The sequence below is a fragment of the Toxorhynchites rutilus genome, chromosome 3, assembly GCF_029784135.1.
Source record: "Toxorhynchites rutilus septentrionalis strain SRP chromosome 3, ASM2978413v1, whole genome shotgun sequence".
In the NCBI taxonomy this organism is placed as follows: Eukaryota; Metazoa; Arthropoda; class Insecta; order Diptera; family Culicidae; genus Toxorhynchites; species Toxorhynchites rutilus.
In genome coordinates this window covers 121,304,331-121,319,376 of record NC_073746.1, presented here as the reverse complement: position 1 = coordinate 121,319,376, position 15,046 = coordinate 121,304,331, and the positions used below count along the sequence as shown (strand labels likewise).

General features: G+C 38.5%; 1 protein-coding gene across 2 annotated transcripts in view; it reads left to right on the top strand.

Moving 5' to 3' along the window:
* The first annotated feature begins 1,649 nt into the window (after positions 1 to 1,649).
* The window catches only part of LOC129776626 (serine/threonine-protein kinase grp), a 43,036-nt gene continuing 29,639 nt past the window's right edge, over positions 1,650 to 15,046 (top strand). The window contains exon 1 of one of the 2 annotated variants that reach the window (XM_055782372.1): positions 1,650 to 2,355. The gene's annotated coding sequence lies outside the window, so the exon portion shown is untranslated. Of the gene's footprint in view, positions 2,360 to 15,046 lie in introns of both variants that reach the window. The other variant, XM_055782371.1, reaches the window with a different exon arrangement.

Here is a 15,046-nt window from a genome sequence, read left to right as displayed (position 1 = left end):
GAAATCGAAAAATGCTTTATTCTAACTGCATGAGCGATTTTCATATTTCGGTTTCACATGGAGGTGTTCACATTTAACATGGAGTTTAAAGTTAGCCACTGTTCGACTATATAACCGGACCGAGTTATAAAGAACAGTAATTGATTGAACCAAAATGTCAGTGAACCGCAGCAATATTGGATACACTGGCAATATGAGGGATTTGACGTTTTAGTCGTACCCCTGGTTCAAACCAAGACGGGTCTATGGTACTAGGTGAGGCCGTTTCGTCACTAAGTTGGTTAGGGGAGCGGTATATGAAAACAGTACGGAAGAAAGCAGAAGGGGAATTATTTGCTTGAAGCGTGAAAGAGACTGACTGATCAGGAACGAGCTTCGGCACTAGCGTATTGTGTTTTGTTTACAAACAAAACACAGTAGACTTCCAAGATGGCTGAAGAGTGGTTTTAGCAAGTTGGCCCACCTTAGGATATACTTCTACCCTTAGAAAAATCCTCGGTCGAAAACTACTAAATACATTTGGTAATGCAAAATTAGTAGAATGTACAAATTTTTTTGTACATATTGTCAACAAACCCGCATCCCTACCAGAGATTAGTATATTTTACTCGATAACATTAGTAAGCTTGTATATTGTCATATCTGAAAATTGGTGAGAAAAGCGCGTATTAACCATTTTCATTGTTCCCATAAGGCAATACGGAGGTATAATAAGGATATAATTCTGATACGTGCATTTTCGGCGAGAAAATGTAGCCGATATTGGGCTTCCAAATCATGGTTCTGCTTGACATATGTGTTTATTAGTACGGTCGAATATGACTATAGATTGGTAGTATTTACCAAAAAATTCGTTATATTTACTAATTATTTCTCTCAGTATACGCGCCTTGGTTCAAACCAAGGCGCTTAAAATCAATGTATAACAGGTGAAGCAACATAATCACTTCAATAAGAAGGGGATTACGGTTTGTGGAGCGGGGGTTGTTTGTTTTGTTATTGTTAGGATACACCATTTTTGCATTTTCACATGCGAGATTAGTGCAAATGAGAATGAAATTCTACAGAATATCCCTTCTTTTTCACATAAATTCGCAAAAGCCGAACATAGTAGGTATCGTTCGAAGCATCGTAGCAGTTTGTAGAGAGCCGCCGGCAGCGTTCTGATGCTGTTTGTAAACAATACCGACAGCAATTCCAATATGGCTGAAAGTGCAATTCATATGATTGTTTCACCTGGTGCATACAGAGACGCCTTGGTTCAAACCAAGACGGGTCTATGGTACTAGGTGAGGCCGTTTCGTCACTAAGTTGGTTAGGGGAGCGGTATATGAAAACAGTACGGAAGAAAGCAGAAGGGGAATTATTTCCTTGAAGCGTGAAAGAGACAGACTGATCACGAGCGAGCTTGGACACAAGCGTATTGTATTTTGTTTACAAACAAAACACAGTAGACTTCCAATATGGCTGAAGAGTGGTTTTAGCAAGTTGGCCCACCTTAGGATATACTTCTACGCGCCTTGGTTCAAACCAATGGGCTGTGTTAGTACGCCATGTTGTACTAAAGCTACAAACCCGTTCAAACGTCAAAGCAAAGCTTGCGTTGTCAGCGTAGCCAAAAGCCGGCAAAATATGTTTCCTCTCTTGGCCCGCACACAGTTCGCTGGAAGTTATCGTCGTGTGTGGAGGTACGTTTAGTTGCTTTTTTTGCTCGATTTCGTGCGCCTTTTTTTCCTCCTGATTCCAATTTCATTTCCGCGAACGAAGAAGGTGAAGCAAGATCGCGAAAGCATTTTTTGTTACTCTACATAGCGAGTTTTGCCAACGTGGTTTTGGAAGAATGATGTTTGCGAATCGCGTGCCTGGAACTCAACAGTGAACACGAAATCGATGTGGGCGTTATTGGAGGACATAACGCACTCAAGAAAGATCAGCGGGAGCATGCTGGAGAAATGAAAGCTTTCGCACAGAACAGGCAATAATCTCGGAACGATAAAAAGAAGCGAAAACGGTGAGAAAAGGCTCTTTTTGTGCTGTTGCGCTAGCAGATAGAGTTGTGTTGGTGCGAGAGCAACACAACTCCTGGACTAGTTCGGAGCCGCTGAGTGCGCAACGGAGTGGATACGTGTGTGTGAGTGCGTTCGTTCTACCATTTGCCATTAGCCACATTTTTCTTCATTCTTTCGGCACATACCGCACAAAGAAGTAACGACAAAAAAAAGACTGATTTTGCAGAAATTTCGCTAGATTGTGTTCAGAGTGGAATAGTTTAAGATTTCTGTGGTGACTAGTACAAGAGCTCGAGCCCGGTCCATGATTGCTGCAATTTGAGTTATCCGGCCAGTGAAGTACTTGGTGGGTAAGTTGTTTTCCTTGAATTGTGTTTAATGTGAGACAGTTGATTACTATTGCTTCATGCCGAACAACTAACAGTAGAAACTGAAAATTGCAAGGTTACAAGGAAGTAACCTAGATGAACAGACATTTTTTCTTTATTCAGTTCTTTCGAGACGGTCGCGTTCCCGTTTAGTTTCTTTTTTTTCACTCATCAGCAGTACCGGCAACAGTGCTGCTAGTTGGCTGGAGAACCAACATGGCTTTAACAGACAGTATTAAAATGAGTTTTATTTTTTGAGGCGCATATGAGTTGCCCGGAATTGTTTCCTCGAAATATCCGCAATAACATCTCGTTCTTAAGTCATTTTGGTATTTTGAGAAAAGTCAGTATTAATATTTTTACTATAATGGATTCGCGATTACCAAATCACAGTTAACTATGTCGAAATTGTAAGCATTTAAAAGCTGGCTGCTCAAAATATTGTTGAACCAATGTGATCTCGTAGTTGAATACATACAGTGAAAAAACATCGAATATTTTGTTAAATGATACGAAATATGTAAGATTTATGATATCTTCCTTTATTCTAGAATCCGATGAAATCGAATTTATACCCAAAGAATGCAATTTTCCATTCTGCGATTCGATTGAATTGACTTGGGCTGAATTCGATCGGAGAATTATACGTATTTCGCAATACACGCTGACGACATTGGTTTCGTGTTTCCGTTTCTGTGGAGGGAAAATGATAATGTTGCTGATATAAACACATTTTTGCAAATTTGCTTCTCGAATACGGATGAATTATTCTGACGTTTTTTCCTTGAAATGGTAGAGGTGTTCATATAGGGCAGCTATACTCAACTTTATTATTTTACTTGAAATTATTTTTAAAATTTCATAAATCATTTTTAAACGTAGGACTACGTCTTTCAGTAATAGTGTCAAATCAAAAAATAGGCCACGTTTCTATGAGATAGAAGTAGCAAATACAGCATACGTTCTACGGCCAATTGGAAATTGCAAATTACGCTCCGCCCATTTTCAATTTTGTTGTGTATAAACAAGCTATTCGTGATTCACGATTCATAAATTATCCAGCTAATAAACAGATGGCAGCGAGGTTTTACAAATGGCCTTTCTGAAGGCCGAGAGTTTGGTTTAGTTTTTTTTTTCAAATTGACTTTTAAGGCCAATTTCGAATGATTCCTTTATAATTCAAACCATCATGGCGATCATCATTATTCAAGTCACAGTCTCGCTCAAGCTACTAGACACCAATCTTTCTCATTGTTGATGTTAGACACAGATGTTTTGTTTAATACGAAGGAAGAATGAAAAATAGATAGCACTTTGTGTAATTTTCTCCATTTTTTTTTTCAGTTGTACTGGAGTGTAAGTTCAAAAAAAGTTTAAGAAAACGAGTGCGTTACATTTAAGGTGAATAGATTTGAGCGAAAATATCTCTTTGTTTGCCGAACGAAATCAATATGCAAATCACTCTCGAAAGACAAAAAGTGTTTGAGTGATGTGCGTTACTTATTGACCCAAAAACTTGTTTTCGTAGTTCAAAATGAACGATTGAAATCAAAATATATAATACATATTCTTCGGAGGAAAATTGATTGTAAAAATTGGTTCCAAAGTACCACCACGATACCACCATCCTAACACATAACCGATATGGTTCGGATTTTCTGTTGCCGTTTTGAGTGTTCTTTAGAACAATGTTTTTGGGAGCGTTAGAGATGTAATTTGGCTAAGATATACTGACAACGCACTTAGATATTCAGGACGTTCAGTTTTTACTCTAGACAGTAAGCAATCAACAGTACATGTTAATTCTTATAGTTAGTTTTAAAATCAAGTACTCCCGTGGCCGAGTGGTTAGCGTCCCACACTATCATGCCGGGGGTTTGGGTTCGATTCCCGTTCTGGTCGGAGGATTTTTCGTCAAAGAAAATTCTTCCGGCTTGCATTGTGGTCACGCGTATTCTAGAGCTTGCCACTCCAGAGTACATTTAAGGCGTGTTATTCGGCATAGAAATATCAACCAAGTATTACAAATAAAAATGACGCAAGTAATGCTACGTTGAGAAGGCAAAAGTTCCATTGGAACGTTAGAGCCATCCAAGAAGAAGTTTTTAAATCTGTTCAAATTGACATTTTATAAAAGCCAGATGTTTGTACCATAGAGTTTCATTCTTGAATTTTTACTATCTTTGTTTATTCGCCGGTTAGAATTTGGTAGTCGTACGTTAACAGTGCGATCGTGTCTTGGACACCACTCTTCTTAATTCTTTTTCGGCGGACCGCGACACCATGATTAACACATATTTGTGGCCCCTAAGAAAAAAGGATTGAGTAGTACAAACTCTCACATCTCGATTTTTAATGAGTCACGACACTTTCCGCATTTCTCCATTCATATTTGAATGTCACTATTTCCTTTTTCGGAGAGATTTATAGATGCAAAAAATGGTTACAGGGGAGGTGGGGGTAAAAAGGACATGTTATGAAGGACTTCAATTATATCTTTGGAAACTCATGTTTCCCAAAACTTTATTAGTTTCTTACAATTCAATATACTGTTTTTCTATCTAATTGGCCAAATATTTCACAAAAAAGTGTTTTTCGATGTTTTTTACTGAAATTAAAACAGACCGAAAAGTACACCATTGTTTTGATGCGGGTAATATGGACATATAGTAGGGTTAATATGGACAGGTTTGTAATACATGAAGCGTAGTATTGATCGCGAGAGGAATAATTTTATTTTTTTGTGTTGAGTGCCATACAACTGGAAGACAAATTTCTGAATTACTGGAGGATTAATCAAGAAAATGAAACCAAATTTGGCATGTGGAGGTTTTAGGGTACAATAAATGTTTCTATGAGGGTTAGACACTCCTCCCGCTCTCTAAGGATGGGCTGCCATACAAACGAAACACAAACTTCTGCATAACTCGAGAACTAATCAAGCACAATTTGGGATGTGAGGGTTTTTGGGTATGAGAAATGTTTCTATAATGGTATGACGCCCCTCCCTCCTCTGGAATGGAGAGGGGGTCCTACATAAATATTACACATATTTCAACCAAACACGAAAATTGAAAATTTTCGGAAAACTCTAAAGGAAAAAGGGAAAATTCTGAAAAATTCCCATTCCCAATTCCCATATGTTCTACAATTACATAGTGACAAGTGCTGTTAGTCCATTTGATGTTTGCGCTAGCGAAATTGATCTTTGTTCGAAACTGGAAATGAATTTTAATGTGATGAAACGCTCTCCTGTATCTTCTTCTATCCATACCAAAAAAAGGATCACCGGATGTGTTGATAAGAGCAGAACTCGAGGAAGGAGTTTTCCGATTTAGAGTTGTCTTTATTCTATCACATTTTCTGTATAAAACATTTATTCCATGTAACGGAGGAACGTGTTATTTGCAAGTGGAAGAAGGTAGAAGTACTAGGAATTTTATAGTAAAAGGTAAATTCAACGGAGTCGATTAGAAGATCAATCAATGAACAGTTCTGCGATTGGACCCATGAGCTTGCTCATAATAAGGAAACGTGAATGTTTGAAGGTATTGATAACAAAAAAACAAATTTTAGGTTTGCCGGGTCAGCTAGTTCCTAAATAAATTCACTGGCCCCTATATGCTTGAGCAGCTAACTTCGATTCTGGGACCGAATAAGGTGTTTTCCCATGTGTTTTAACGGGTTTAGCAGAAGCCAGTTAGCAAGCACCGATAGATGCATATCAAACAGGGGTACCATATCTACATAATAAACTGTATTTCTAAATATTTTTTTAGATTTTTTTTAAACCAGATTACATTATTTTCAATAACGTTGCAAGAATGGCTTGGCTCCATCTCACCTATTTTATTCATATGACGTTATAATAAATAAATAACATTTTATCTTTTTTTTTACTAAAGCACAGAGAATATAAATTCCAAAAGTGCACTAATACTGTCGTGAAAATACAGTTCCTTTGAAATTTATGAATTGAAAATGGGGATGTAGAAATAGAGGCTACTGTACTGGGCGAGAACAGAACAATAGTTTTTAGGACCATCTGCTGAGCCATCAAATGGTTAAACGACCAAAGTTTGTATAAAAAATATAAACTTAAAAAAAGACATACCTGATGAATTTGTTTAGAAGGAAAAAAATCCTGTCCTGTCGATATCCTAAGCATAAGCTTAGGATATGGACAGGAGCTTAAAATTTTAGACAGTAAAATAAAAACTATTAAACAATTTTTGGCATTTTCTTTTTATTCATACTTCGAGCCCAAGCCCGTATGCTCGCACCTTCCTCTTTACCCCGTCCATAAGGTTCTATACAACGTCAGGTTGTAGTTTTTTTTGAACATAAATCCATTTTCTCTTGAAGTCCGCCTCCGATTTGACAACTTTTGGGTTCTTCCGGAGGGCCTGCTTCATAATCGCCCAATATTTCTCTATTGGGCGAAGCTCTGGCGCGTTGGGCGGGTTCATTTCTTTTGGCACGAAGGTGACCCCGTTGGCTTCGTACCACTCCAACACGTCCTTTGAATAGTGACACGAAGCGAGATCCGGCCAGAAGATGGTCGGGCCCTCGTGCTGCTTCAATAGTGGTAGTAAGCGCTTCTGTAGGCACTCCATAAGGTAAACCTGCCCGTTTACCGTGCCGGTCATCACGAAGGGGGCGCTCCGCTTTCCGCAAGAGCAGATCGTTTGCCACACCATGTACTTTTTGGCAAACTTGGATAGTTTCTGCTTGTGAATCTCCTCCGGAACGCTGAATTTGTCCTCTGCAGAGAAGAACAACAGGCCCGGCAGCTGACGAAAGTCCGCTTTGATGTAGGTTTCGTCGTCCATTACGAGGCAATGCGGCTTCGTCAGCATTTCGGTGTACAGCTTCCGGGCTCGCGTCTTCCCCACCATGTTTTGCCTTTCGTCGCGGTTAGGAGCCTTCTGAACCTTGTATGTACGAAGGACCTCCCGCTGCTTGGTCCGCTGGACGAATGAACTTGACAAATTCAGCTTATTGGCGACATCCCGGACCGAACTTCTCGGATCACGTCTAAACTGCTTAACTAAGCGCTTGTGATCTTTTTCACTGACGGAGCATCCATTTTTGCCGTTCTTCACCTTCCGGTCGATGGTTAGGTTCTCGAAGTATCGTTTTAGTACTCTGCTGACCGTGGATTGGACGATTCCCAGCATCTTACCGATGTCCCGATGTGACAACTCCGGATTCTCGAAATGAGTGCACAGGATTAATTCACGACGCTCTTTTTCGGTCGACGACATTTTTCCAAATTTACGAAAAATTGACAGTGAAGCATGGCTTTGATGTGACACACCCTTTATGCTGTCCTTTAATTCATTACTACTATTACATTTTTGTGTGTACCTGAAATATATTATAATGAAGGTATTTACGTTACCCAATGTGAACAAGCATCCCCTTTTAACTGAATAAATTTCCATTGCATTTCAATAAAGCAATGTATTTTTAGTACAGTGTATGTGATTTAGATTTTCTCAGACCAAAAACACAGTTTAGCAGCCATGAAAAAATTCATGGATGCTAAACAAAAGCTTATTCCGTGTGTTATCGCAGGATGCTGGGGCACCTTGGTCATACTGAAGCAGTTTAATACAGTGGTCCAATGTGCGTTGCATTGAACTCATTTTCTCATGGACACGATTTTAAAAGGAATCTTATATTTTAAGGAATAGTCAAGCCAGAAATCATAATAATTTTGAATGCAGAACCAGACGAGAATCCGTTTTAGAAAGGTCATAGATATTTTCGATTTATCAGTTTAATCAATTTAATCTTGATCTAATACGCGTTACTACAAGTGCTCCAGAACGCAGTGCTTTCAATCGTTGAACGTCGGATGGCTCCTCTTCCCCGGGAGTTATAAGGTTCAATACTTCTTCATGATCATGTTCATCTCAACTGGAAACGAAACATTTTAACATTTTTTTAATCGTTGGCTGATGTGTGGAATAATCTAGTGATCGACGGATATTCCCTCAAAGCAGAATATATTGAGTTCGCAAACTTCAAAATCGATGAAGCGGAATTAGTACGATGTTGAGCCGAGTGGTTTGCTCGTAACCTAAGGAAATCCCAGAGCCTTTTGGAAGTAGCGAAATGTAACGTAGATTGGTATCTACCAGGTTTCATCGATCAAGAGCCTGTATCGAACGGAGGCAATCCAAGAAAATGAAGTAGTTTTCTGCAAACATGTTTGAGATCATCCACAATGCGATTGAAAACTTCCGCTCTGGATAATCCGGTAGAAACGAACCAAAGCTCTTTTTTTTAGCATCACGTAATTTGTGCACCGCACTTTTAGTATGTTTGCATGGTCGGGTATTCAGCTGAAATTTACATTTTTATTCTGTACTAGCTGACCCGGCAAACTTCATCCCGCCCAAAATTTGTTTTTTGTTATCAATACCTTCAAACATTCACGTTTTCTTACAAAGCACAAGTTCATGAGCCCAATCACAGAACTATTCATTGATTGATCTTCTAATCGACCCCGTTGAATTCACCTTTTACTAAAAAAAACCTAGTACTTCTACCAAAACTCATCATTATAATATCAGATTATTTTCAGACAATTCTCGTTCAAGATTTTTCAACCACTTGCAAATAACATGTTTCTCCGTTACATGGAATAAATGTTCGATACAGAAAATATGCTAGAATGAAGACAGACCCCTCCCTCTTCTCCCATTAGAGAGGGGGGAGGAGTGTCTATTCACCACAGAAACGTTTCGTGTCCCCTAAAATCTTCACATGCTAAATTCGGCTTCATTTCCTTCGAGTTATGCAGAAATTTGTCTTTCAGTTGTATGGCAGCTCCCCGTTATAGAGGGGGGTGGAGTATCTAACCACCGTAAAAACATTTATTGCACCTTAAAACCTCCACATGCCAGATTTGGTTTCATTTGCTTGATTAATTCTCGAGTAATGCAGAAATTTATGTTTCCTCTGTATGACCGATAGACCGACACCTTTTCAGGAATCTGGAACAGGAAATGTCTAAAGTGGCTATAATATGAAACCCACAAATGTTTTAAAAAGTTGTACCAATAATACAGGAATGACCCTTACAAATTTGAGAAAATGATAATAATGAAAGTCTTTTTTTTCATTATACAACATTTTGACTATAAATAATTGCAATCGCTTTGTTAGTCCAGATAATTTGCCAGCACTGCCAATCAGAAGTTTATTCTGTTGTTGCTAAGCGAACTTCGATCCATGGGAAATGTGTGAAACCTGCTTTCCTGCCGTTGTTATTTCCTGCCGCTGCCGCTGCGCTGATGCACTCCTCAACCAAATATAGCAGGAGAGAGAACAAACAAAAAGGAGTCAGACATGCGCTGATATACTGGTAAAAAGGAAAGAAAACTGAAATACAACACACCATGTTCCGAATATTTTATTACCTTTTGGAAAAGTTCCAGAATCAGTTGAATTGCAGTTTCAGGATATCAATTATTTCTCTACATTTTTGTGATGTCCTCCAGTGACAAAGTATTTGGCAATATTAATACTTGTTGCGCTATCCCTAAGTAATGTTTGACTGAAACGTAGGTAAATAATTGTCGAAATTCTTTTCCTGACGCTTCTCGCGGTTTCTCATTTGTCTCCGATGTGTGTCAAAAGACTTTGGTGGGTCCAACACTTCGCTAACCTTCGAGTACCTTCCCTCGGTCATCCCATATGATCATGGGTAGAGAAAAAGTAATTGCCTTTTAATTAAATGCAGTTTTTCGACCTCTTCTCGAATCTTTCTCCAAATGTGGACCCCCTGCTTCCCTCTCCGGGGTCTCAGGTGTGTACTATAGTAATTACTCGGTGACCAGGGCTGGGACCGAAGAGCAGCCAGAAAAAATGCTGATCATCATCTCCAATAAGAAGAATCACAGCTTACATCGAAAAAAGAAGGGGAAAAGTTCAGTTGCTTGAGCCAACAAGAATCAGAAGAAGTGTACCGGTTTTTCATTTTTTTCGGCACCTCTTTTTAGAGTTTTTTTTTCTTTTCCTCTTGTGGGGCGGAAGAGCACGCTAAGAAAATCAGCAGGTTTCTGCCATAAAAGACACTGTTGCCAGACGTGACCACTATTGGGCTCTCCAATTTTATCATCTCCCATACTGCTATTTTGGTCGAGGTGAACAGCAAGAAATTTCCTGCAGAAGTTAATGGTTTTGGTGCTATTGGATTTGGACGCTACTGACCCCGTGAAAACCACGATCGCCGCTACTAGAGAGCTGCTATTTGGCGGTGAAATGCGCGAGAGAAAGAAGCATGTGGGAATCGACCATGAAATAATGAAATAAACGGACAAAAATTGCTGCCCAGAGAGAGCGAAAGAAGCAAATTGTAGGTAGAAGAGCTCCAGCACCAATCAACTTGGTTTATGCTTAGCTCGAGTGGAGAAAGAAACAATGGGAAACAACCACACGGCTTAAACTGAACGAACGGCTGCGTGATGCTTGAGCGCAAATACTTGCTCTGGTCAACTTGCAAAGGGGGAAGCACCCAGCGAAAAGATCATGGCCAGTATCGCGGAGACTGCGTTTGCTCAACAGCACCGTCGTCGTTACCAGTTCACTTACCTACAAATTTGCTGTACTGTGTATCGATTGCCGCGATGATTTTTGTGCAGGGTAACAACGGGGTCGATTGTGTAAGTTTCGAATGACTGTTTGAGTCCGTGTACCATGATGATAGATATTAATATAATTATGTACGGCATCGAATGATAGATAAGAGGTCAACAGATTTGACATTGTCTCGGATATTATCTTTGTTAGAAGGTAAACTGTATGAAATGGATTGATTGTTTTTTTCTATTATACGTAGAAGCATTTCAACTACAAAGATCATCGACCTTTAGTTTTAATTTACTTTGTTACAAAGACGATTTTATTTCTGATTTTATTTACTGAAATTTCTGCTGATACAGTGAACGAGAGTCGAGGTTTTTGCATATGAGTCAAATATCAACTCTACCCAACCGATAGAAAAAGTGTTCTCATAAAGTTCATATTATTTTCTCACAATTATGAGAATTTTCTTTATTATTGAATTGGTTTAGTTCATATAGTAGGGACATAAAACATTATTTAAAGATTAGAATCGAAATATTCCCATGCAACAATGAAGACCAATAATTTTTACTTGTTACCAAAATTGAGATCAATGTTTCTATTTATAGAAGAAAACATAATCTTGTGAAACTTGTTTCCGACATAAATAAAAACTACGATATTGGCGGCGAGAGATCTTAAACATTGGGATTCGCCATCAATACATAGAGTACCGTCTTGATGAACGTCCCTGAAATGCATGTACAATTAAAATTTTGTTTCGAAGTGGAAGCATTTTCGAATATTGATGCAACGATGCTTCATCATGGCGCAAATTCCCGGGGTTCATACCTCTTGGGAATTTTCTTCACATAAACGTTTTGTAACGGCCCAATTATACCGAATAATACTATCCAACTTTCTGGCAAAAAATGTGATGCATGAGACCGTTGTGAGGGTATCATCTCATTTTTTGACTAATAACGATGCTGTTTCGTTCTCGGCTCGATGAGCAATCTTTTTTCATTTGGATGATTTCGTGTGGTGCTCATAAACCTCCAGCTGGTTAACAATACACTTTGTCCAACTTCTATAAGACCAGGGTATGATCTTGCTGATTTGTGTCATTGTAACAATGCTTCAATTTATATTCTAGTGTGTAGGTATTGGTGACTACCATACATTGAATGTTTTTCATATGATGTGAGCAAGTGCTGAGCGTAAACGAATGTTTTTGTAATTTTCAAGTGTCAAGTATGCATAGGACCAGTTACATTTTCCGTTGTTTTAGTTGTTTTGATCAATAAATCAGGAAAACTTCGAAGGGAAAAGTGCTCACGGAGAGAGAAGAAAGATAAAGCGATGCATTTCACCAAGAAAATGTTAGTATCAGAGAAATTGTTCGTCGGATTGGACGATCGCATCAAGTAGTGTTCAATTATTTGGCGAATCCTCAATGATACGGTGAGAAGGAGAGAGTTCCGCGTAAATTGAAGCTTTCTGACCGGGATAAGCGAAGGTTAGAGCTCCTAATCTTTCACCATATCACATCGGAAGACGTCTTAGATTTGCCAAAGTTCAAATGAACTGACAGTGGGGCATGGTATATTATGAAAAACAATGATCCCAAAAGAATACATTTTGATATATATCATAACAAAAAGTTCTTCAATGTATAGATTATCTTCACTAACGAAAAAAAGTTCAATTTGGATGGTCCTGATGGTTTTAACGGGTACTGGCGTGATTTACGGAAAGAGGACTAGTATTTTTCAACCAGGAATTTCGGAGGAAGGTTGTGCTTGGTTTGGGCGAGATTCTATGCAGCAGGAAAGCTCAAGATAGCTTTCACATCATTCAATCACATGCGTGTTCTGGAATCCTCTCCTACCGTTTTTGTGTGGATATTGTCACGAAAAATTCACATTCCAGCAAAACAATGCTACTATTAATATCAGAAAGGAAACTAAGCAATGGATTAAGGACCAAAAACTTAATTTTTTGGACTCGCCAGCTCGTTCTCCAGATCTGCATCCTGTTGAAAATACTAGAGAGATCCTTGTACGCAGAATCTACACTGAGGGAAACGGTACAACCACGATTGAAGAGCTCAAGATCGTAATTTCGGAAACATGGAAAAATATCGAGAAATACGTTCAGCAGAATTTGGTAGATAGTATGCCAACACGAATTTTTCGAGTTATTATCCGAAATGGCATGGTTGCCAATTGTTGACATGTAATTCAACCGATTCACTGATAATATTTATGAATTTTGAAATGATCTTAAAGAAACTGGACAGCTGGAATTATCATATTTAAGCACATTAAATAAACAAACAACTCTTTTGAACGAAATTGACGTTGAATATACTTAAGCATGCATGCTACAATGTACTAATGCATCTTGTTGAAATTCTAACTTTTGGTGTTGCAACGAAATATAATCAGGGTGGTCTCATAGAAGTTGGACAGGGTGTATAAGCTAGCGTACACTCGGATATCCATTTAAACGTATGGCGATGTGAGATAAGAAAGGTCACGCTCACACGCCTATGCATTCTGTTCTCATTTCGTTTCTGCAGCCGAACTGAAAGGTGCATTTAGCGAAAATCGAGGTATCGATGATAATTCGATACTGATGGGTGCAATTGACTATGGATTTGATAGTGTAGAATACGAAATGTTTGATATAGATATTATGGATATTATTTCACTATATCGAAGAAATAACATTTATGAAAGCTGCGTTATAAAATTATTGCTTTCGAATGCCGCAATCGATCACCGCTTCCAATTGTTGGGAAGTGGGTCTTATTTTTGCTGTGTGATTTCGAGGAGGAATCCTTTCCTTCCCAAGCGTTAATAATCCTGCTCCGGATCAACGATGATTTCAATTGTTTTTTTTTCTCTACATATTTTGGCTGGTTCGTTTTTGACTTTCAACATATTATATTTTGGCTGGTTCGTCACTTTTACTTCCATTTTAGGAAGAATGTCGCAAGTGAGAATTGAACTCGCGACCCTTAGCGTGAGAGGTATGGATGTTACCTCTACGCCAGATCGCCTCCCATTCCAATTGTTGGGGCTTGGGGAAGGGGTACTATTTGCGCTGGGTACTTCCGAGAAGATTTCGCTGAGTCATTTTTATAAATTAGTGTATTCACAATTAACATGCCGTCTGTTTTCTTTCCGTATTGCCCTTTAAGGCTAAGAAATCATTTATAAATTAACGCGGACTATAGAACATTTCGGAAATTAAGCAGGTAATTGTAACAAAAAACTAGAAGTGGGTTATATATTTGATACAACCGCAAGGTGGACGTAGGATTAATGTTGGCTTAACAAACATATTAGACATTTACATCTTTCGAATAATGTGTTATCATACAACTTCGTTTAACCGGAAAAGAATTATTAACGCCTTTCGATTTGTGGTGCGATGGTTGTTTGTTGAATTATTCATCAAAGGCGAAGGGGTAATATTTCATTTAAACTGAAATATCCATGTTTGGGAAGGTCCTACAGGAATGTTCTTGGAATCAAATAAAAGCTGGTTGATAAGGTTAATTGGATTTGCTATTGAGTTGGTTGGCAAACAATTAGATTAGTCCAAAATATTCTTGAAAAACAAATAAAAATTGATTCTCCATTTCTTCCCGATATTGTTGCCCACTACACCTACACACACCAAGACAAAAATATGTACGTAAAATATTATAATATCTGAAAGTTGTAGCTTCAAAATGATGCGCGTTGATATGCGTTGATTATTCACGAAGTTACAGTATGTCAAAAATCACTTGAAATTCCGACATCGCGCTCTGTTTCTCTATTTTTTTTTTCGAGTGTATTTCTCCGTTTCAAATATGTTTGGTCCTCAATGTTTTCGCATTTTGACGTAAGCGTCAGAAGGAAAAATGTTCAATATGGCGCCTACACTAGGAAAACCAGATCTGTACAAAATGTGTGCACTTGATGAAAAAACATTGCCAACGGCTTAATTTTTGAAAAAAAATCAGTCAAACGTTGCTGACGATGGTCAGTTGGTTGTGGGAACAGCGAATCATAATCGTCCTTTCCACAACCG